Raw genomic sequence first — 25438 nt, forward strand, 5'->3', positions numbered from 1 at the left:
TGAGAGTGTAAAAGGAGACAGCGATGAATGTGGAGGATCAAAGTATACTGGCATAGACAGGGTGGAGGACGTGGTGTCAGCTCAAGCTCCAAAACTCTATGACTTAAAATCCTCAAACTGTAGCTGTTGTGACAGGAGCAACCCATCCCGTCTGTAGCCACCTAAATGTGAGGGATGGTAGGGGTCTGAAATCAGCATAGTGTATGGTAGGGACCATCGGAATGGCTCATCCAGTAGTGAAGAAATGAACAGTGCAGCCTGAAGGATCTGTGGAAAAGCTGCTGATACAAAAGGACCATCACGCGGGTGCTGACCTGGAGTACCTTCCCGGGGTGCGGGTATGTCCTAAAAGAAAGCGATATGCATGTCGGTGCAATGGACGTGGGCCTCCATAGGGGAAAAGAAGCAACATCAGCGGGTGCAGGCGGGGGATAAATAGCTTAACAAAAGGAGGGTCAACATGTGCTGGAACCGGATCAGGTATAAGGGGTGCAATGTTTGGTAGACCAAAGAAACATGGTCAGGATCAGGAATTGGCTCAAGATCAATAGGTGCAACATCAGGCTGACCCAAAAGGAACTGGAGCTGTCTCAGGAGCAGGCTCTGGGTCGTGTGAAGGTGTGGGATCTCGAGCAAGTGATAGTGCGGCAGTTATAGAGGTGTCGTTGTCTCATTCAGTAGTAGAAGGCTGCAATCCGGTCGTCGGTAAGGCTGCAGATGTCACAGACTCAAAGGAGTCTGATATTGAGTATATACTAGAATCAGAGGATAGTCTGATAACAGGGATCTCATGAAGTGAAATTAGCAACAACGTTCTCGTCTAACCTTTCATCATCATGGCGTCATCAAGAGGACCATCAATAAATAAGTCAACGTCATCATCATACAGATCACCGAATGGCCAAGCCTCGGAAAGTATGACCACAAGAGGTACGACATCGAGGATCGGAGCAACGATGTGCTCTCCATCAGGGTAACCAATGATAAGGTGGTCATGGACCGAAACAAGAATGACGGAAGGATCCTCGTCACGGAAGCCATCAGCAAGGGTAAATCATCACCAAAGTCTGCCAGCGCGGGCGGTTGGAAGTCATCCTCGTCCTCGGTCATCATATCAGGATCACTCTCAGTGCCTAACGCAAATATCTCTGGCGCAAGTACACTCTCATTATCTGTGGCAGTGGCCGTAGGGTTGTCAATGTCTGATTTCTCACTCTCGGAAGAAGGTGACATGTGTGCCGGTACATAATAATCGTAGCATGTATATTCATAGCAATCAGTAACACTTAGTATACTGCAAATAAGGATAATTCATCATGTAATCATGTATTTACGTTATTCTTCATGGAACTTTCTATCCTTCCTAGTCTCTCAAACTAAACTTCCTAGTCTCTCAGACTGAACTCCCTAGTCTCTCAGACTACACTTCCCATTCTCTTAGACTGAACTCTCTAGTCTCTCAAACTACACTTCCCAGTCTGAGGACTGAACTCCCTAGTCTCTCAGACTACACTTCCCAGTCTCTTAGACTGAACTCCCTAGTCTCTCAGAGTACACTTCCCAGTCTCTCAGACTGAACTCCCTGGTCTCTCAGACTACACTTCCCAGTCTATTAGACTGAATCATCAGAATAAACTTTGAAATGTGTTTCGTGTCTTTTGTTTGTAAAAATGTCTGTTTTTCCTGGATCTGGGTGTTTCGTGTATGCAATGAAAACATGTTTGTAAAAACGTTTTTGTGAGAGCCCTAATGATCGTAGTCTAGACTCGAGAAAGAATCCTAGTTCGCTACGATCGAAGCTCTGATACCAAGCTGTCACACCCTGACTTTTGCGGAAGCGTGATTATGGTGTGACTTTCTTAATACCATTGCAATCAATTATAACAACAACTATATGATAAAACCAGAGATTTGTCATCCACTAAATGAGTTTAAAACATAACAACATTGTTTAAAACGTAGACTTCAAATTCAAGTTTTACAAACCATATGAATTGTTTATGAGTTCACTAAGGACTCGTCAAATAATATTAGATGTAACTAAGGTTTGGAAGACGTGTCTCGTCCAGGAATAAGACACACTTACCAAACCAAAAGACCATGGATGACATCTTTATTCCTATCGCAACATAAAACTTTCAACGCCCGCCAGATCCATTTACTAGTTCCCTGAAATACATGTAGTTTGAAAACATCAACAAAATTTGAGCGAGTTCATGTCTTCATTTGAGTATGTGTATAAACCTTTGAAATCGTTGTAAGTATGTATGTAAGTTTATAAGTCCCGGTATGAAAGCGACAAGGAAACAGATCAATTAATGTGTTGCTAATAGATTAATATACGTGACATGGTGCAGGAAGACTCAAACCTAGCAGACTTCGTATCGGGCTTCTGGCTATAAGACATAGTCACCACATGGCCCATTCGGCGGACTCATGGATGGGGCTCGCTACACCCAAATAGATCTATTACTCCTATCCCTCGGTCCTACTACGAGGATTAATGGCCTTAAGTATGTGCCTACCCATTCACATGATCTACTGTACTTTCCTTCGCTAACCATACCAATTGTATTTGTCTATAAGCATATGTAATTGTTTGAAACATGTACTTCACCCCCAAAGTTATAAAACTGAAAACAGTTAAGAGAAAAAGGGGGACATGAACTCACAGTTTTGTGTTCTTCGAATCCGCCTGTAACTCAAAGTTTCCTCTATCGTACACGACTACCTACAATGTACTATGGTCTTATTAGACGAACGGGTCGTGCCTTGACTTTAGTATTAATTAGTGCCTTTGAGTTACGTTTCCAAGTGTCTTCGTCATTATTTCAAGCTATATAATTATTTGTCAAAATAATAAATATTTTAACTTAAATTATATTTATTAAATTTCGGAATAATTGTTAAAAACAATATATATCAACTTAATACTTCACAAGTATGTATACTTGTATCTTCTTCCCAAGGATGGGGGTACCTTTCACTTGTATAGTCTTGCCATGTATTAGGGTCGTATTCTGGTGTGTGTTCATACGTACGAGGATACGTATTTTTATTGTATACATTAAGTATTCCTTATACTTAATTTCATATTAATTATTCCAGAATATTATCTTTAATAAAAGCCCACCAATATATATTTCCAGAATATGTACTGTAGTAAATATTATATAGAAAAATTATTTATAATTTTTCTTTTGGCAAAAACATTTGTATTTTCTCATAAGTTTCAAAGATAATATATTTTCTTGTCTAACTTGGAAAATATACATATAAACTCATTTTTCTCCAAAAATGACATATTTCATATTTATTCGGAAAGTTATATCTTTCGCCTCAAAATATTGTATTTGGTGTGTGTTAGAAAATATATATTTCTTAAAAATAATACATCTTCTAAAAATTTCAAGAAAATACATATTCATACATGCTAAAACTAATATATTTTTCCCTTGTCAAAAATCTGATATAACTTTGTAGTAGTTATGAAAATCCCATTTTCATTCTCTTGGTGTTCAAAATGCCGATTACCAAAATATACTTGCAAATAATTTTCCGGAATATTTTGTGAGTTATATTCCTTTGTTTGGTTCTACCGGTATTTTGGGTATTCTTTATATATTTATTCCTCAGAATTTTGGTAATATTTAGGATTGTAATTTTTGGTATTTTGATAAGTTATATTATTTCAAGCACCAAAATAATATAACTACTACACATAATATACACACTACGTCACTGGGCTTTAGCCACATTTTTCCCAAAACCGCCCTGCCATACATCTGAGAAAATGTGTGGCTAAAAGTCATTTATAATATTTTAAAATACTTCTAGCCACACAATTTATTATTAATGTGACTATTGTATGCCAGTTCGAAACCTTTAGCCACACTTTTCAGAAAAAATGTGACATTTACTAGTATGTCTAGCCACAGCTTAAAAAGTGTTGCCAAAGATAACCTATTGCCACAATATTTGTTTGATTTTTTTAATTAATGTGACGGAAACACATTTTTTTGAAACCTTTAGTCACACTTTCAATAAAAAGTATGGCAATTACTAGTCACGGTAGAAAAGTGTGGCCAAATATTACTAACCGTCATAGTAGGTTTTTAATGATGTGGCTAAAAATGATTCATATAAATGACTTTCAAATTGTCTGACCAAAGATTATTATTTATTTAGTCACTTCTAAGTTTTATGTGTGGCTAAAAGTTATTAACTGTGTCCATAAAAAATTGTGGCTATATGTATTCTATAATCACACTTTAATTACTTTACTTTACGTGACCAACCTTTTCACTCCTTATCCCCTCCATTTCTTCAATCCCCAACCATGTTCTCTGCTTCAACAAAGCTACTCAGTCTCTCTTTCACCAAAAAACCCTAATCCCCAAATCCCAGTTTCACCCAAAATTCAATATAATAAGCCATTTATTCGATGCGATATAACAAGGTCTAAATGAACATATGCCAATCGGAGAAAAGGAAGCTTAAATCAATATAACATACTAAACCATTTATCCGAGGTCCGTTTCGAGGTGTCTGAATGGTGGTAATTCGGTTGTTGTTGTTTCTGGTGATGGTGATAGTGTGAATTTGTTCTAAGAGGCGTGGGAGGTCTGTGTCTAAGAGAAATGATGGTGATGATGCTGGTAGTGCAGTTAGGGTTGTTTCGGATAGTGATTGAGGAAAAGGCGGTCTATTTCGGTTGTTCAGCATCAGATTAGTGGCTCTAGGGTATAATTTGATACTTAATTAGTTAATTGTATTATGTTGCTGTGTTTATAGAGTGTTTTCATGAAGTGTTAGTGAAATTAAGTGTGTTTGTTTAGTGCTTTTGGTTTATTGATTAAGAATAATGCTAAGTTTATAAGAGAATTTCACTACTACATTACCAAATCAATAAAACCATTAAAGAGGTTTCAATTTCACAACACACTAATAACCTACACCTATAGTACACACACAAAATGAATCAAAAAACATGGTTCTATGTAGCTAGTGATAGTAAGAAAGCTTATACACAAATCATTTCCACATCTTGTGCTTTCTAAACATGCCCCCCTTGTGCCTTCCAAACATCCCATGCTTCCATCTGTTCCCAAACTTTCCATCTGTTCCCAAACGTTTTATGTTTTATCTCTTAACGGGTCAAATGGATAAATTTAAAAAAAAAATAGCTGAAATGGAACTGGTTAAACGAGTAGGCTCTATAAAAAAATAGTTAAAATGATGCGGGTCAAATGATACAGGGAAATAGGTACTTTTAGCTTGACCAAGTTGATGCGTTTTATGTTTTATCTCTTAACGGGTCAAATGGATAAATTTTAAAAAAAATTAGCTGAAATGGAACTGGTTAAACGAGTAGGCTCTATAAAAAATAGTTAAAATGATGCGGGTTAAATGATACAGGGAAATAAGTACTTTTAGCTTGACCAAGTTGATGCGTTTTATGTTTTATCTCTTAATGGGTCAAATTGATAATTTAAAAAAAATAGCTGAATTGGAACTGGTTAAACGAGTAGGCTCTATAAAAACAGTTAAAATGATGCGGGTCAAACAAATCTAAAGTTGTGAAAGTTTTTTATAACACACATCACCTTGTAGTTTGTTTATAGAAGGTTATTATTATTATTACTATGGTATAGGTTTGTAATAACATCTATTTACGATGAGCGGTATTCTGGGTCAAATGGGTCAACAAATGGGTAATATATTATAAATTAGCTGAAAATGAAATGGCTAGCCGAGTGGCAGGGGATTCATGTGGCTGGAGGTGGGAATGGAAGAAGGCGGCTTTGGATGGGAATGAGTCTAGGGAGCTGCTGCAGTTTGTGTACGTAGTGGGGGTTTTGAGGGTCACATCGGGTCGAGATAGATGGGTAAAGGTGAGCATAAGTAGGTCCGACCCGACTAGAATCCGATAACCAAACCGAATAGTACCCGAAACCGACCCTAATAGAGTAATTCGGGTGTAAAAAAAGCTCTGCATTTGCCCATAAATTGCTCAAATCTGATATCATACTGCATTCTCAGTTATGGTTTCGTTGAATCCGTATGCTTTCGGAAAGGTAACATAACTTGATTTTTGTATTCAGCTCTGTATTTCTGTCCAAATGTTGATTTTTGTCAAAGTCAACGTACCCGTCTGCAAAAACTTAAAGTTTGATTAATGTTTGTATTTGTCTATATGTGCGGTTCTGTGTTCACTGTTCAGGATAGTATAGCTTGCTTATTGTATTTGACTAAGTCAACGCACTAGTTTTCTGTCGAAATTTGACCAATTCGATCAAAACACATGATTCTTCAATAAAACTTCAATAATTTTCATCACTTTTGCAAGTTTTGCTGCTTCACGACTCACGAGGTACATGGTTTCCGACACATGTAAAAGAACATGCATGCAGAATCCATATATAAAAACTAAATAATATAACGGGTACGGGTACACAGCTTATTCGCAAGCCGGTCTGCAGCTTATTTGCAGCCTGTTCGGAGCCTGTACGCAGGCCTGTTCGCAGGCCGGTACGTAGCTTATTCGCAGACTGCTCGCAGCCTGTTCGCAGCCGGTACGCAGGCCTGTTCGCAGCCGGTACGCAGGCATGTGCGTGGCCCGTCTGAGTTGTCAAACATGCGATGTTTATAACATTGTTAGAATTAAACATGCCACTTTTCTTAACCATTTGAGTCCAAATTTCTAACATTATTAGAATTATTCTGTTAACTTTTGTTAAATGACCAAATTACCCTTGTACTTAAATAACCAGTTTATCATTAATCTTATTCCAACACAGATTTCGATCTCTACGATCTTCTAGGCGTCGATAGTTCTTCCGATCATTCGGCGATTAAACACGCGTACCGGTTTCTGCAGAAGAAATGCCATCCGGATATAGCTGGTTTGGTTGGACACGATATGGCTATTGTTCTCAATGAAGCTTTTGCTGTTTTATCTGATCCTCTTTCACGTTTCTTGTATGATAAGGTATACTTTAATAGTATAATTGATCATTTGTAGTTTAATTTTGTTATTTGAAGCTTAATCTGAAGATTTTTTTAATTCGAGTTCATGCTAATTTGTACTTCAGGTTTGTAATTATATACATATTTCTCAAACATGTGTTCTTTTATTCATGTTTGTAATTATATAAATATTTCTCAAACATATGTTTCACCTGGACATCATGCTCTTATTTACAAAAAAGTTTGGAGCAAACAACTCAAATGAAGATCTTCAATCTCAACTAATTAGTTAGATCAGAACTGCCATTAGTGGCATACTTCGAACCTTTGAGTAGGTGACAAAGGTTATCTATTTGACATAAAGCGTTGTTGGTGCTTAAATTTTGTAATAAGGATTTTTAGTTAGGTATCATATTTTCAGTACTGGGTTACAGTTGTGTATTTTCCATTGTTACCACTTACCAGTTAATCGGTTTTAGATCAAGAGGAAGAACGTCGATGGATGGCTCAAGAAGTACGCAGTTACGTTGAAGCAGTTCTCAACAGCCTTGCTGCCAATGTCCAAAGGTGTATTTAAATTATCCTATCATAACCCATTATGTTTTTCTTAACTTTCTTTTTATATTTTTTCTTGTTATGCGGGCAGTTGTTCATTGCCAAATAGAAAAGGCTAAAGAAGATAGCTCAATAAACTAGTTTTGTAAGTTTAGCTGCTATATCTCGTCCTCCTTGTCTTGTATAGTATTAGTAGAGAATCTATCAGTTGGAATACTAGCAGGAATGGTCAATCTAATGGTGCCATTGCATTGATGGAAGTATTCAAATACCATCGGTTGATTAATGTCCTGGTGGTTGCTCAAAATCCCTACATTTTGATGCATATTTTTGAAGATGGTGCTAAACAGGTTTAATCTGATTGGGAAGATCTTGTGGACCGATAACGGAGCCCCCTTCATATATAGGAAGTATTTAAAAAACTCAGTTTTCAATGGAAAAGCAATATATATACCAGATCTAGAAATTTAATAAGGTAGGGGTAATATGGGAATTTTTTGAAATGAAAACCAACTAGCAAATTGTTGGATTTTATTTGATGAGTTATAAGTGGGGCTAGCTCACTTGGTAGAGGCTCTTGCCTCTTAGTGGGAGGTCTTAGGTTCAATCTCAAGCAAGGGTGAGTTATTTGTACATTCATCTGACATATTTGTAACATGTGTTACACCAAAACTTGTTTATTTTTTTTAAAATATCTACTCGGCGCTTTTTTGATTTTTTTTTGCCCAAAACCCTTAAAAACATGTATATAACATGTGTAAATTTTTTCAAGAAAAAAAAACATCGGGAGCTTTGAGTTTCCCGGGTTTTCTAAATTAAAGTGGGTTTCTATAGATACTTACATTATATATATATATATATATATATTATATAGATGACAATGGATAATAGTAGATCATATATTGTCTTAATGGACAATATTGGGTGTTGATGGATCATAGTGGATAATAGTAGTTCATACATGTCTTAATGAACCATATTGGGCCTTAATGAATCAGAATGGACAATAATATATCATATATGTCCTAATGAACCATATTGGGCCTTATCGGATGACAATGGACAATAGTAGATCATATACGTCTTAATAGACCAAATTAGGCTTTAATGGATCATAATAGACGATAGTAGATCATATATGTCTTAATGGACCATGTTGCGCCATAATTGATCACAATGGACAACATTAGATCATATATGATTAACGGAATATTTTGGGCCTTAATGGATCATAATGAACAAAAGTAGATCATAATTGTCTTAATGGACCATATTGGGCCTTAATGGATAACAATGGACAATAATATATCATATAGGTTTTAATGGACCATATTCGGCCTTATTAGATGACAATGGACAATAGAAGATTCTATACGTCTTAATAGACCATATCAGGCTTTAATGGATCATAATAGACGATAGTAGATCATATATGTCTTAATGGACCATATTGGGCCTTAATGAATAACGATGGACATTGCTAGATCACATATGTCTTATTGGATCACAATGAATAATAGTATATCTTATATGTCTTAATGGACCATATTGAGCCTTAATGAATCACGATGGACAATAGTATATCAAATATGTAATAATAGACCGTACTGGGCCTTAATTGACCATGATGGACAACATTATATCATATATGTCTCAACAAAACATATTGGGCCATAATGGATCACGATAGACAATGGTAGATCATATATGTCTTAATGGACCATATTGGGCCTTAATGGGTTATGATGGATAATAGTAGATCATGTACGTCTTAATAGACTATATCAGGCCTTAATGGATCATAATAGACGATAGTGATCATATATTGACTTAATGGACCGATCGTCGACACAAGGTGATTAAGAAATTAGGGGTCCGTCACGACAGTCATTGGGCTACTCACTGTCTTCGGGCAATTAGGTATGGTAGCAGTTTCTGGTATTCTTTTATTTTACTAGATTATTACTTTTTATTTTTTATACTTGATTAGTTTATTAGTTATAGCATTTATACATATGTATTTTATCATATAAACGCGTATTTTCTAAAACTCAAAGTAAATGTCTATATTGAGGAGATCTATTAATTACCAACTAAATTAATAATAAAATAATGAATAAATTAATAATAAAATAATGAATAAGTATAAGAAGATAAAATTCTTCGTAAAAAGGTAAATACATGATACTAGCGAATGTAAAAAAGAAATATTACGACTTTACGATTAAAATTTTCTAGTTTATATATTACCTATAACAACAGAAGACATGGCAGGGAATAATGTTTCTCTGTCATTGGAGGAAATGGGCGGCCAACTGCTTGCGTGGTACTTTCCTATTAGTCAAGCCAAATTACGATTTTGTCCTCTTTAAATTACAGGTTTGCCATTGGTTTTGTTTTTCCCATCCCAGCCAAATTACGATTTTGTCCTCGGCCAGTATTACAGTTTTGCCATCGTCTATGTTGTTTCCCCTGTCAAATTACGATTTTGCCATAATGTAAAATTATAGTTATGCCATCGTTTTAGTTTTTTTTTTTACAAAGTAGTGTTTTGTTTTAATTGGTTGACTCAGTGTTGTTTTTATTCATGCCAGCCGGCTGTCTGACACACACTCATTAAAATACAATTTCCCCCAGTTAAAAATTATAGTGTTTCATCATTTTGGATGGTTGACTCGATGTAATTTTTTTGAGATCATGTAATGAGTAGTATGTACAAGTAATCAAAACACAGACCTACATGTTATGAGAGGAAAGTTTTCGGTTTAATGCCTGCAACGCGGGCAGGATAAAAACTAGTTAATTTACTAAACAAAGTTGTGTAATTTCAAGTTACTTTTATAACTTTATATTTTCCTCCTAAAATTTTCACCCCTAAAAATTTCCCTCCCAACCTAATCTGGCTCCCATTTTGAACTCCTCCCAAAAAAATTCTAATAAACAGCAAAACTCTAGACAAATAAATCAAAACCCTAGCTTCCAATTTTACACCAATGGTTTCCAACTCTTTGATCACCATCGTTCCTCTGCCCCTCCATCTCCTATCTCACTTTTGTCAGATTATACAACGAAATCCCTAAATACGGCAAAGGAAGAATCAATGGAGTCTGTGACGGAGGCAATGAGATCTGCTTCGGTAAATTATACAACCCATGAACGTTCGTCGTTTGTTGTGGTGTGTTTGCGTTCAAGTTCGGTCAAGTTAACACAACACTTACTCTGTGATCTCTCTTTTGTCCAACTTTTTGGGCTCACATGTCATCTATCGGTCGAATTAATGGAGTTCGTGACAGAGGCATGAGTGTAACGATCTTTAGGTAATTACGCTTCATCGTCTTGTTGTTTTCAAGAGTTACTTCGATTAACCTGATTTTGCAACGATTGCAGCGAGTATAATTAGATCATTAACTTGAATTTCTATTGTATTGTTGTATAAGAGGGTTTATAGAAACTACTATCAGGAGAAGGCTGTTGAATATGCCAGAGCTCTTAATGCTGCTAAATTACATAAGGCCATAGTTTATAGGATATAGTTAATTAATTTGTGTTTAAATCTTATGTTGTAGTTTGAGTGTGAATTATTTTTTTTTTGTATATTGATGTTTGTGGTTGCAAGCTAGATTTGCGTGATGAACACTATCTTGTTAACCTTTTGAGTCTAGAGCTGGTGATGGCTTCAATAATGCAACAGGGAGATTGAAACTTGTATTGAGTGTTCTGCAGCTAATCTTGTACAGGTATGATATTTGTTTAACTTCAATTAATGATATGAAGTTCTCAAGTTTTAAGTTTAGTGTTAATTTTTGCTACAACTAGACAATTAGAATATTCATGGTTATGCTTTTTTTGAGTTGAATTAACTCAAACGTGCTATTTTACTATGTAAAAGTTCTATATATTGCCTTAATACCATATACTTTATGTATAAGTATATTATACTACTAAAGCAAATCTATTTAATATTATATACATAATCTAATCTAGGGGTGTAAACGAGCCGAACCCAGCTCGAGCTCAACTAGGCTGGAGCTTGAGCTCGGCTCGTAGGTAATTTTCAAGCTCGATCATGGCTTGGGTTTGATTCGTTTATTATTCTATTAACTACTTTATATTTTATATAATTATTATTTAAATATATATTTAATATATTAATAAAACATTATATGATCGTTTAGGCTCGTGAGCCGACTAGACTAAGCGAAGCTCGGGCTCGTTTACTAAACGAGTTTTTTTCTAGGCTTGTGCTCGAGCTCGATTAAGCTCGGCTTGTTCAAGTTTTATTTCAAGCCGAGTAGCTCGGCTCGTTTGCACCTTTAAACTAATCTTATAAAAACGAATAATATAATTGGCAATTGTTTTACTTGGTGATCTGGATGTCGATAAATGGATACCAAACTACCATATGCTTAGATAACTGCCGATCAACCAAATTGATAGCTGTTATATGTTTTTTTTTACCTTTTTAAGTGCGTTTTTTAAATACCATGTGAGTGTTGGAGATAGTTTTTGAGCCCACACCTAGTTTCATTCATAGTTTTTGAGTAACAATTTTGATGTACAGTTCTAGTATGAAGTTTCACCAGGCAAGTTCTCCATTCCTCTACTTGACCAAATGTACAGTTCTAGAAAGTATGCTACACCATGAGGATGATATCTTAACATTCTATGTTATTTTAAATTCAGGAGCTGGCTCAAATGAGGCATCGTCTTAGAGGGCTAACGTGATCCGCGTAAGTTGTTTTGTTAATAAGCTGTGTGACCAAGTTTGATTAAAGTTGTATAAATTCTTGGTTGTTTTATTGTTAATCAGAAGCACATGCAAGAGACATATATGCCACAACAAGCCTGGTGGGATTTTGGTATAATCGAGACCCAAAGAAACATCTGAAGAACATGGTTCTTGGTCTCCCTTGACTCCCAGCTAACGGGGCACCAGAAAACACATGTGTTTGCCCAGCAATATTGTGGAGTGGTGTTAGGCCTTCTAGATCTGGTTCTGTATTTGCAATACAACCTTGGAGTGGTGTTACGACTGCAATGGTTTAAACAATTCCAAAGTTGTCACCGTAGGTACACTAATTCTTGGCATGCTTACAAGTGTTTAATTCTTTTTATATGCTGCTCTACGTGCTGGTTCTTCGACATCATTCCTATCCCCTCTATCTTATCCGAGAGAAGGTAATACTTGTACTTTGATCATAGAAATTGTATTTTTTTTTTTCAAATTTGATTCATGAAACTAACATTTTAGTTCACCTTTCACAACAGGTGAGCGATCACCATTTCTAGAAGCGGAGGAACTGGAATCAGGCAAAGGCAAGAAACAAGTGGAAGCATAACCAGTGAGTTATTCGTACACGTTTTTTCATATGATATTTACATTGGCGAGCATGTATTCGGACATGCTTTTATTGGGATTGAGTAGTTCAGAAAGCCCGGATCTCATTGATGTTGGTTGGCTGGTCATTGATTGAATTGTTCACAACTTGAATCTGGTGGCTGGTTATTGATTTTGCAATCAAATCTTGGAGCATTCCACAACGACAAACCGACTTGATATAAATTTGTAGCACTTTCAAGTGTAAAAGAAATGAGTATATTGATTTGAAGACACAACCTAGAATTAGTTCTTAGTTTATGTCTAGAGGCATTCCCTTTGCAACTTTGGTAGATAGGTTTTGATTAGAAGTTTGTCTTTAAATAGTATTTTGAAAACTTATGTATGGATTTTGGTTTATTATTGTTAATATCATTTGGTTTTAAGGTTTTCTCATGATTACTGTATAAAATTTGAAAATAAAATGGCTAATTATATGAAAATGGCCACATAAAACCACACTAAATATGTGTGATTAATGTTAGACAATAGCCATACTTAAATTATAAAATTTCATGTGGCAATACATAATTGTTAGCCACACTTTCGTCAGTTTGTTTTTTTTTTTATGTGGCGGAACCATAACAAATGTGAGGGAAAAAACAAATTATGTGACCAAATGTTGATAACAGGTACACTTAAAATTACCAAATTTCATGTGGCTATACATAACCATTAGCCACACTTTCGTGACTTTGTTTTTTGTTTGTGTGACGAAATAATAGCAAAAGTAATGGGGAAAACAAATAGTGTGACCAAAGGTTAGACAATAGCCACACTTAACATTACAAAAATGGCGTGTCTAGTAAACGTTTTTTGCCACACTTACAATAAATTAATGTGACTATATACTAGAACCGGCCACAATTCGTCACATTGTTTTTTGTTTGTGTGACGAGATTATAGTAAATGACATGACTAAAACAAATATGTGTGACCAAAGGTTAGACAATTAGTAAATGACATGACTAAAACAAATATGTGTGACCAAAGGTTAGACAATAGCCACACATAATCACTTTGTTTCTTGTTTGTGTGACAAAATGATAGAAGTCGCCATAAGAAAAAAAATGTGTGTCACCAAAGGTTAGACAATAGCCACACTTAAAATTACTTGATTTCGTGTGGCTATAAATAACTATTAGCCACACCATAATCACTTTGTTTTTTTGTTTGTGTGTCCGTATAATAGAAACAACTACACTTACAGTAAGTTCATGTGATTACCCAAAAAAAAAAAAAAGTTCATGTGACTATATAATGGAAATGACTACACTTACAACAATTCATGTGGCCGTTGCTACCATCTAGCCACAAGTAATGGGCAAAAAATTGATCAAAACAACCCTTTTTGCCACACTTTTTTTTAATTGATGTGGCTAAAACAAATTATTTTGGTAGTTTATGTGACTATATATCAGTAACGGTCATGCTTAAAGTAAATACATGTGGCCGTTGCTATCATTTAGCCACACTTAATGAAGGAAATGCTAGATTTTAACAAGAAATGTTGGTACCCTTAAGCCACACTTTTAAGCTCTACGGCCATTAAAAAGTGTGTGTGGCCGTATGATACCTACGATGACTCGAGCTTTGGTCACACTTGACCTGAAAAAAATATGTGAGGCGAAAAACATATAGTCACACTTTTTTTATGTGGCTATATCCCTATTTTGGCGTAGTGACAAGTAATCACACATGTGTGCCTTCAATGTATATATATTCTAAATATTTATATTTAGCCACTTTTATTTATAAAAACCAACCTCCAATAAGTATAATTTTTGTAACAAAATTTATGGCAAAGTTTGTATAACAATTTATGGTTTAAAATACACTTGTATGTGTATGTTAATAAATATTTTTCTAAGTGTTTAGATTTTTAGAAAATTTTGCCATAGTTTCCCCTAAAAATGGAGGTTTCCATGCTTTCAAGCATATCATTTTCTTTTGTAAAAATCATTACAATCAATTAACAATCATCAACAAACATCCTTTACTTACCCATTTTGCCAAAATCATGCATTTTCTACTACTTCATGAACTTGAATATTTGTAAAAATTTGTAGTAACTTACTAATGTTCTTAGTAAGTCTTGTTACCTTTTAATGTGTGGTTGTTTATATAAAAACATCATTCTTCAATGATTTAGATGTGTACAACTTGTAATCATATTTTTCAAAAATATTTCCTTATGTATTCTTCTTGTTACGCAAGTGTTTCTACACTTGTTTAACCACTAAAATAAGATTTGTTTATGTAAGAACCAAGTTTTAGCAAAAATTATATTTTTAGCTTGGTTTCTTTAGAAATCTCCCATAAATCTTTAGATCTACAAGACTTACATCTTATTCTAATCATTATTTTACAAGAAAACAATATATTCTTTCAAGTTCATGCTTTGTGTGAGAATGATTTATGAATCTCTAACATGTTCATCCTCTCATCTTGCTAGATTATGTTTTTAATCATGATCTAGAAAGATAATATGATGATCCAGATCATTTATACAAGCAAACAATGTTCAACAAGTAAATCAATACATAAACAACATGATTTCTTCATTAAACATGCTTATGTTCAAGTTAACTTCTTATGTATCTTAGTGTTCCTGATGATTAACATTATGTTTCTTCTTTTAACCACTTAAAATGGAAGTAAAATAGCAAGATCAATACTCTTACCACTAGCTCAAGGCTAGGGATGATCAAGAGGATAAATGAAGTGGATAAAAGCAAATGGTGAAGGTCCTTCAACTTCCGAAAGCTCCAAGCTTCCTAACTTAGCTCCTTACACCTTAATATCACTTGGGAATGGATGGAATGGAAGTGAAAATGGAGGTGTGTGTGAGCCGTAGGTATGGAGGTGAAGAGAGAGGAGTTTTGTGTTGAAGAAGATGATATGAACTTTGGCTAAATCTCATGGTTTATAGGCATTTTTTTCCAACATGTAAAGGAATATGGCATATTATGTATAGAATATGCCCAACAAGATCTAATTAATAATTAAAAGAAAATCTTCTAGGTGGGTCCGTTGATGGGGCCGGATTTGGTGAGGGGGGGGGGGGTAAAATGTAAGTTTTTTTTGGAAGTTTGGGGTTTAAAGTGCAAACTAGAAGGTTTAAGTATGTTTAAGTGTGTTTCGGTGTTTTTATGACTTTTAAGGTGTTCTACCACCAATACTAGCTTAATATCATAAAAACATTACTTCTAGTAAAATTTTGATGTTTCCGGTTATTGTCCGGTTGTTCGGTTCGTTACGGTTCGTTAAAGTGCTGAATTGCGCCGTTTCACTAAGTATGAAACCCCTTTTTTGGCAGTTTTAATTCCCGACACTTTGTAAGTTATTTTGGACAACAAAACATAAATTTTGCATGATATTATTGTGTTAAATAGCTAGTTATAGCTAAATTGTGCTGATTTTCTACAGAATTCTGCAGTTTATGTGAGTTTTTGGCACTTACCGGCACTTAAACTATCACTAGGAATGCAGTTTTGTGAATTCTTACTTTCCTACACACTATACTAGTGTAATACTTGGTTTCTGGCTCATTCTGTGTCTCAACACAATGTATGTCTATCTACTGAACTCTGTCAACATTTTTCTGATTTGTCAGATAACTGTGCTAACTACGGTTCGTGCATCATTTGAGTCAATAAAGTTCTCATGCGATAATGACAAGACATTAAGCAATATATGATGCACATGTATGTATGGTATCAATCAGAAGCAATTCAAGTAAATAAATTGTAATTTAGCACAGTCATTAAGAACTAGTCATTATTTAATAATTGTACGGATGTATGCAAATTTGATGGTTGTCACATACTAAGTTTTTATAGAATTCATGAATTAGATAGTTGGATGACTTGTTTACAGTTATTATAACAGTATTTGAATAGGTTAGGATAGTAAAACAGTTGCATGTACACATATGTACTAAACATCTCTGAATATTTTAGAATGGATGGTTTTACAGATTTAGTGAAGTCACTGAATATTTGTAGGTTAAGATAACAGAGCATGTCCACATATGTATTGATATATGGGATGACTTGTTTACAGATAAATATGACTAACCGAATGTTTTTAGGATAATGAAATAACTGCATCTATACATATGTACTCAACATTCCTGAATTTTTTTCGAATGACTTGTTATGTTTGGCTAACTGTAGCAATTCAGGAAGTTATTGCCCACACTGAACCGGACGAGATATCGAGATATCGTGTACGGCACCAAATAAAATTCGTAACAAGGGATGTGGGAAGCACAAAAGACCGATTGGTCCACGAGAAAAAGCAATAAAAGCTATCAAGAAGCCAAGAAGGAAGTGTAATTATTGCGGAAAACGAGTCCGAAAACACACGACAAAAGGAATTGCCCTTTAAAAAAGGGAAGCCAACTAAGGATGACTCGTCTACAGATGAGGATGATGAGGAAGACGAAGATGAGGAAGACATGGAGATAGAATCGGACGAGACGGATAGGGACGACAACGCTAGAGATTATTAGTATACATGCAAATAAACTACCTTTTTACACTGTTTTTTTTGTTAAATTTTATTATTTAAACACTTAAATTGGTCATTGTTTTTAATGATTATCTATTGTCTATGTTTATCTCCAACAACTTACTTGCCCAAAGGCAGTTTTCATTAAGCCTGCATATATACTGAACATAACCTGTTCTCCGAGCCTTAACCAAAGGCAGTTTTCATTAAGCCTGCATATATACTGAAGATAACCTGTTCTCCAAGCCTTAACCAGATGGCAGTTTGTTTACGCATGCATATACACTAGTGTTTTCACATACGTTACATATACGTACCTAGCCCTTATACCCTTGTAATCAGTGTCACTGTTACTGTGTGTTTTAACAAAACACTTGTATACATACACTGGCGTATTTCAGTTACCTTTGTAAACCCAGTCTAACCATAAATAATCTCCAATCCTTAACTAGAAGGAAGTTTGCTTAAGACTCCATATACATGAGTGTTTATTATTTATGTTACATATGTGTACTTAACATTTTTACATTGGTGTTTTGTTTTTACATTTTATTTGTTAAAATATATATGCATTGTCAATCTCCTAACAATGTATTAAACCAAGCAAAAACACCATGTACATGCACAAAACAAAAGGTTTACCAACATTGTCACCTAACAACAAAGCAAAATTTCAAAAACTTTTTCTTCCTATATTATTTTCATTTTTACCCTTTGCAGTTGTGAAACTTGTAGGCACATATCGTTTTTAAGAAACCTTTAGTACATGTAAAAAAATATATATATACAAAGTAAAAAAATAAAACAAACAAGTAATGGGTACAATAAGTTAAAAAACTAAATCGTTAAATATTAATTGAAGTTGGAATAACTATTAAATATTAATTGAAATTTGAATAATTGTGAATTCTGACTTGACTTGACTTTTGGCAGACCCCTTTTCATTAACAATCCCATTCTTTATCCCAATGCTTATTATATATATTATATTAATAAATATAACTTTCATCTTCATCTTTAAGAAGTTGTGCTGCCGCTGCAAGTTTCCAACGGGAAAAATTTTTCCGTCAACCATAAAATTCTATTTCTCATCTTCATCTGCATTCAGGGGTATCTTAACATTTCCTTAGGGGTATCCCCGGAATATAAAATGAAGATTAAAACAAAAAAAAATACACTTCGCCAAGAAAGTTGAGGGGTATCCCGGGCTACACCTCGCAACTACGAAGATCCGCCCCTCACTGGTGGGAATATAATATTCCATGTGTGTATTTGTTTTTCTCCCACCCATGTTCTTCGAAGAGTCCCTACACATACTCATGTGCATACTCAAATTCACAATTCTTCATCAATGTTCGTAACGTCGATCCCCGATCTGACATTTTAGCCTTGATTTGTGGACTTTGTTTCTTCCGTGTAAGCTAAAAGAAAACACAAAAACGCTAAAAATGTAATAGCCTCTAGAATGTTATATGCTATCGTGTATCTATTTATACTGACGTCAGGGGCGTAGGTACATAGAGATGTACGAGTTCAGTCGAACCTGTATCAAAAATAGATTTAGTGTTATATATACTTGTATTTTGACAATGTATCCGTAGAAATTTCGACATCAAACCCGTAGAAAAAGCCGAAATTTATTGATAGACAATCGATTGTTCGTCCCTTTAAAATTTCCAAACCCGTAGGAAAAAAATCCTGATCTCATTAATGCATAACTAAATACATGGGATACTTTAATTACCTTTCATTTGCATAGCATCATAAAACGCATCTTTTTTGTTACTCCAACGCATGTGTAACTTGATTGTATGGAGCCCATGGCTCATAGCCTAGTAAAATTTTGGGGGGTGTGATAAAAAGCTTGGGAATCGAGGTCCTGGATCCGATTACCACAAGGGGGGGTTTTCCCACATTATTGCCTAGTGGAGATGGAAATGATCAGGTGATTCCGATGGCAGCATGATGATACTTAAATGGTCCCACTACAAGAATAATCCAATATTAGTGGCGACAGTATTAGCGACGACTTCATATGTGTCGTCGCTAAGGGGTTCAATCCGGGTCAAGGGTTACTGAGCATTTATTGGCCATTGGATGAAGATCTGATCCAACGATCAGGGTAATGTCTGATACTTGTCGCCGCTAAAGGGTTTTAAGCGGACAAAACCCTTCATCCCTCCCTTTCCCTCCATTCTATCCTACTATACCCCTTCACCATCGATCTGTCGGTCTCCGCCAGCCGTAATGCGGGGCTTTCGGTGTCTGTGAGCCCGTTCCAAGCTGTGCTCCGTCCACCCCACTCAAATCACCCAAGATTCGGGCCAACTCCACTCAATTCCGACCACCTCCGGCGACATACACGGTTAGGGTTCTTTATATTGTTGTTTATTTTAGTTATATATTTATATTTCTTGATTTTGTGTAGTTTTTGTAGGTCACCTCCACTAAAATGCAACCACTTCCGGTCATCTCCGCTGAAATCCGGCCAACTCTACTGATATCCGGCCACCTCTACTGAAATCCGGTCACCTTCACTGACATTCGATCACCTCCGGTTCGTTCTTTTCAATTTCTCTTTTTATTTACTAATTTTGTGTAGTACAGTATGTATAAGCATGTATATTTGTAGGTTTGTTATTTTTATTTTGTGTTGAACTGTATTTATACATATATGTTTGTAGTTTATTTTTTTCAATTTTGTGTTGAACTGCATGTATATGGGTAGGTTTATGGAAATTGGGGAGTCAAATAGATGGCTAATGGATATTTCTTGTAGTGAAATACTTGTAATCGTACTTTATTCAGGGTCGGCTCTGTTAGGAATAATCTTGATCGGGTCATCGGTACGGGTTGGATAATTTGAACGGGTCAAAGTAGCTGATTATATTCAGCCGTCAGTTTGTTTTTAATACGTTTTTATTAAGTTTAGTTAGAGTTAATGTGATGGGTATATGCAATAACTTTTGTTTTTTAAGCAAAGGGCGAAACAATCAACAGAGGGTATATGCAGTAACTTATGGTTTAGAGCAATACATGATATGGACTTTGGAGTTGGTCAGTCAACAGCTGCACTTTCATATAATTTGTTTAGTTTATGTTTGAGGTCAATTCATGGTGTTTATAGCGGTTTGCAATAATTTATAGTTTATGCGAATCAAGTACCTCGTTGTATGAAAAAAAAAATACCCCATTTGTTTGTTGATCCAGCATCCACATATTATACAAACTAATATCATTGTTAAGTTATTCATATGTGAAACTAATCAGCTATCAAAGATATTGTGGGAAGTGCCTATTATATTGCACCCGAAGTCTTGAAGAGAAAATACGGACCAGAAGTTGATATATGGAGTATTGGGGTCATGCTATATATTCTTCTGATGGGAGTTCCGCCTTTCTGGGCAGGTGATAATTTTCATGGTTTCTTGATTCATTAAGCCGAGAAAGATTAGTAATTCAGTGAACTAATAAGAAATACATGTGGTGATACAGAACCTGAGCACAGGATATTCAATGCAATCTTGAAAGGGCACGCCGATTTCACGAGTGATCCGTGGCCTTCCATATCTCATCAGGCCAAAGATCTTGTAAAGAAGATGTTGACTTCAAATCCCAAGCAAAGGTTAACAGCTCATCAAGTTCTTTGTAAGTACTAATCTGAAATGGAAATTTATATAGTAATTGAAAAATAAAAATGGTACAGTATGCATATTATGTAATGAGGGAACCCTGTTAAATACCAATGCTTTGATAAATGTTATCTTCAATGTCGTTTTTCTATGTTTATCGGTGCATCCGTGGATTAAAGAATATGGAGAAGCACCCGATACACCACTTGATAACGCGGTCCTTGGAAGGCTAAAACAGTTTAAAGCTATGAATAACTTTAAGAAAGTTGCACTTCGGGTACTTTATAACTGTGGATATAGAGAAAGGAATGCAAGATGCGGAGGTAAACAGTTAATTCATGGTTAAGATACTTTATTATTTTTATATATAAACTTGCTGGTTGTAATTGATTGTTAAAAATGGTTCTGATGATTTTATCATGGCAGGAAGTGGTCTTTTATGAGGAGTGTGAACCAATTATAGATGTGTTGGTTAATCTTGACGGGTTCAAAGCGGGTCATGGATACGGGTCGAAAATGGATATGGGTCAGCAGGAAGTTTGTTTATTAAGTCACATGTTAATTGTATTTTTAATTAGTCGTGGGTAAGTTTAGTGGGTCAAGAAAACGTGGCATAAATATAGGAGTCTTAGGAGATAATTTGTTACATAGTTAGTTTGTTTAGAGGTCTATTTAATGTAAATTTCCAATCAATGAAAGGTGTGGGTTTGAAGCAGTAAAATAAGTTTCCTATTCGTGAGTTTATCTTTGTGTATTTTTGTGTTTTGAAGCTTTGAAACCCAACAAGATGGTGTACCTGGAGATTTGAGGGTTAGTTTGTCATTATTGATGTCTACTCTTATTATACAACAGATCAAAATGAGTCACTCTTGTGTAACTGCTAACTTAAAATCCAAATAGGCTGGTTTATTTTATTGTTGGCAAATGATGTCTTTTATTGTTGTCAAGGATAGTGAATTAATATCTTGAATCCATAGATGACTTGCAACCCTACTGATCAGGCTATATATGTGTTTATATTATTGACAGGTACAGACACGACAACGGCGACTCTAACATGGGCTTTAGCTTTACTAGTCAACCACCCCGTGGTCTTAAAAATAGCTGTCACACCCCCAAAATCCACCTGCGGATAACACCCGCTTCGGGGGCGTGACTGACCAGGATCCAGCCACCAATTATACTGAGCCTTTAATTGATAGTAGAAATATTTAATAACCGGAGTAATTAGCAACATTAGAGTTTAGATTCGGTAATTAGTTTAACAAACAGCGGAAGCATAAACCAAAATAGTTTTAAAGACAGTTCATTGTTCAAAACAGTTATCCCGACACACGGGTTTGACGAACACTACACATCCCCAAGCAGCAGCTCCTGAATCATTGGTTACCTGCAAAGCATGCAGTAAGGAGTCAACAATAATGCTGAGTGAGTTCACTAGTTGTCCAGTTTTAATTACCAAAAACTTGTTTCACCGGTTAATTTATCCGTTTATACATGCCCTGGGGAGCTACCCCAAAAGTTAGCGACTAAACTGTTTTTCCAATACCGAACACTAGGTAACCGTTGCGTATCCGCAGGATGCCCCGATGTCAATGTTCTATCATCATTGACGGATATCTGAGTACATTAGTTCACGACCGATCCCAAACCAGGGCACGGTGTGAGGCTGGTAAACACCTAAATAGCGCTATCAACTAATAACCCGCTCGCCTAACCCGGCGACTAATCGGTATTTGTAGTAGGGACTTGAGTGATAGAGTTTCGTTTAGTGCCGTTAGTTGCAATCCGTATAAACAGTAATTAACCAAAAGGTTTCCCAATACCCGGGAAGGAAAAGTAAGTTTTGTTCCCAATAACCAGGGAAAGTATGTAAATGGTATCCCCTTTTACCAGGGGATAGGGTTGTTAGTCTCGTGTCCCAAACCACCGGGACGCATGCTTTTAAGTTGTGAACTCACCTTGGGTTGCTCGGTAGGTTTAGGTTACTTGGTCAAACACGCTGGTCACCACGTCCTAACATGGTTACCGGTATAGGTCAGATACAAGTATTCACGTAAAACACATACTGGCATGCAAAACAATACAAACAGTCATGGGGTTATTGGGCCGGCCCTAACATTCACACATTCAAACAGAACACAGTGACACATAGTCCATTTAACAGATAGCCCATGATACACATAATGGCCCAATAACCAAAGTGAGCAGCCCACTCGCAACCAGATGGTCTCGAGTCGTAACCAGGAGATCTCGGCTTGTCACGTTATGGTTGCGAGTCGCAACCGTGCGGTCTCGAGTCATCATGCTGTGGTTGCGAGTCGCAACCGTCGTAGTCTCGAGTCGCAATCATGAGGTTTCGAGTTGTCATGCTATGATTGCGAGTCGCAACTATGTGGTCTCGAGTTGTCTTGCCTTGGTTGCGAGTCGCAACGACGCGGTTGCGAGTCGTAAGCTGTCCCTTTCACGTACACGTGATGATGCAGAAGCAACAGTCCGAAATTGTACCATGTATTCAGACCCAGATTAGGAAACAACCAATGATATTTCACTAACACTTTTCCTAATCTGCCCATATACAACAATAGATCAAACATTACCCTTTTTAAAATCTTCAAACCACATTCAAACAAGTTCATCTTACATTCATAGTTTTCTAGGGTTTTCATGTCACATATAACCATATTTTATGAACAAAAATCATATGTTTATAACAAGATTATCATGGCAAGAACAAAGAAACATGCATTACATAGCCGAAATCTTAAGTTCAACATCAACATTTTGCAAGAAACAAAGAAGTATAGTTTGGTTGGCCATGAACTCTCTTAGACTACCATTTTCTAAACATGTTACCAAATATTGTCAAACTTTACAAATCAACCTAAGAATCATGCATAACCATTCTAACCAAGCATTTCTAGTTCATACAACATACATAAATCTCATGCACATAGTAACAACACTAACCGGTTGTGAAGAAGGAGGATGAGCCGAAAGAAAGGAAGAAACTGAGAGAAGATGAAGTGTCCGAGTGATGGTCTTGACCGAGTGTCTTGTCCGATATGCTCCAAGCTTGAACCGAGATCAAGGAGAAGGAAAGTGGTGTTGTTGGGGTTTTCTAATGGGAGAGAATAGAAGAGTCTATGTGTGGATTGTTTGGTAACAAATGAGAGAAATGGGGAAAGTTGGGGATTATATACCAAGGGGTCACGAGTTGGGCTAGGGATTTCGGCCCAAATGGTTTCGGCTCAAAGGCCCACTCGAGACCGAGTGGCCCACTCGCAACCGAGTGGTTGCGAGTCATGGTCTCGGGTCGTAGTCTCGGCTCTTATATATTTATATATAATACACATACACAACACATATCATGTACTAAAGTCACGTTTTCATTTAATAATAATCATATATGCACAAAATATTACAAGGTGTTCGTTCGGAAAAACCTAGAGTGTCACATTATCCCCAAGTTTTAAGAACTTTCGTCCCGAAAGTTGAAGCAGCCACTGCCAAGCTAGCGTGTTTTAACGGGGTGTCACATCATCCCCCCGTTAGTTTGGAATTTCGTCCCGAAATTCGGTTGTAGCTTCAGTGCTGGGGTTTTCGTTTGGGAATAACTGGGGATACTTGGACTTCATCTGGTCCTCCCGCTCCCAGGTAAACTCTGGGCCGCGCCGTGAGTTCCAACGAACTCGCACAAGGGGTATTCTGGTGCTCTTGAGGACCTTAACATCCCGGTCCGTGATTTCGACAGGTTCTTCGACGAATTTCAACTGTTCGTCGACCGTGAGTTCCTTCAGAGGAACTACGTGCGTCTCATCTGACAGACACATCTTCAGATTCGACACATGGAAAACGTTGTGAACTGCACCGAGTTCTGCTGGTAAGTTCAGTCTGTAGGCCACCTTGCCTATTTTCTCAAGGATTTCGAAAGGTTCAACGTACCGTGGGTTGAGTTTGCCTTGTTTACCAAAACGAACCACACCCTTCCAGGGTGAAACTTTGAGTGATACCCGCTCCCCAACCTGGAGCTCAAGTGGTTTCCTGCCCTTATCGGCGTAGGCCTTCTGACGGTCACGAGCGGCCGCCATGCGTTGTCGTATTTGAGCAATCCGCTCAGTAGTGTCTACCACATGTTCTGGACCAGTGATTTGACCATCCCCCCACCTCTGCCCAACAAAGAGGTGACCGGCATTTACGTCCGTACAAGGCCTCAAACGGAGCAGCTCTAATGCTGGTGTGGTAGCTGTCATTATACGAAAATTCCACGAGTGGCAGATGCCTTTCCCAGCTGTTGCCAAAGTCGTTTACACAAGCGCGAAGCATGTCTTCTAATGTTTGAATAGTGCGTTCGGACTGCCCGTCCGTCTGTGGGTGATACGCTGTGCTC

At 36.4% G+C, this 25438-nt stretch overlaps 2 long non-coding RNA genes across 4 annotated transcripts; both read left to right on the plus strand.

Annotated features, from left to right (window-relative positions):
* Window positions 1–4295: 4295 nt before the first annotated feature.
* Window positions 4296–13297, plus strand: LOC118484338. 3 transcript variants are annotated; one of them, XR_004873378.1, is made up of 7 exons: window positions 4296–6077; window positions 6801–6991; window positions 7449–10841; window positions 11145–11261; window positions 12208–12254; window positions 12335–12702; window positions 12793–13297. It is a non-coding gene; the product is annotated as an uncharacterized LOC118484338 (long non-coding RNA). The 3 variants fall into 3 exon arrangements; XR_004873377.1 differs by having other exon boundaries at window positions 7449–11261; XR_004873379.1 differs by having other exon boundaries at window positions 4301–4743; window positions 7449–11261.
* Window positions 13298–19672: 6375 nt separating this feature from the next.
* Window positions 19673–21548, plus strand: LOC110891456. Its single transcript, XR_002565359.2, has 6 exons — window positions 19673–19781; window positions 19854–19973; window positions 20687–20824; window positions 20912–21064; window positions 21228–21371; window positions 21475–21548. It is a non-coding gene; the product is annotated as an uncharacterized LOC110891456 (long non-coding RNA).
* Window positions 21549–25438: the final 3890 nt, after the last annotated feature.

Source organism: Helianthus annuus, chromosome 11 (assembly GCF_002127325.2).
Source record: "Helianthus annuus cultivar XRQ/B chromosome 11, HanXRQr2.0-SUNRISE, whole genome shotgun sequence".
NCBI lineage: Eukaryota > Viridiplantae > Streptophyta > Magnoliopsida > Asterales > Asteraceae > Helianthus > Helianthus annuus.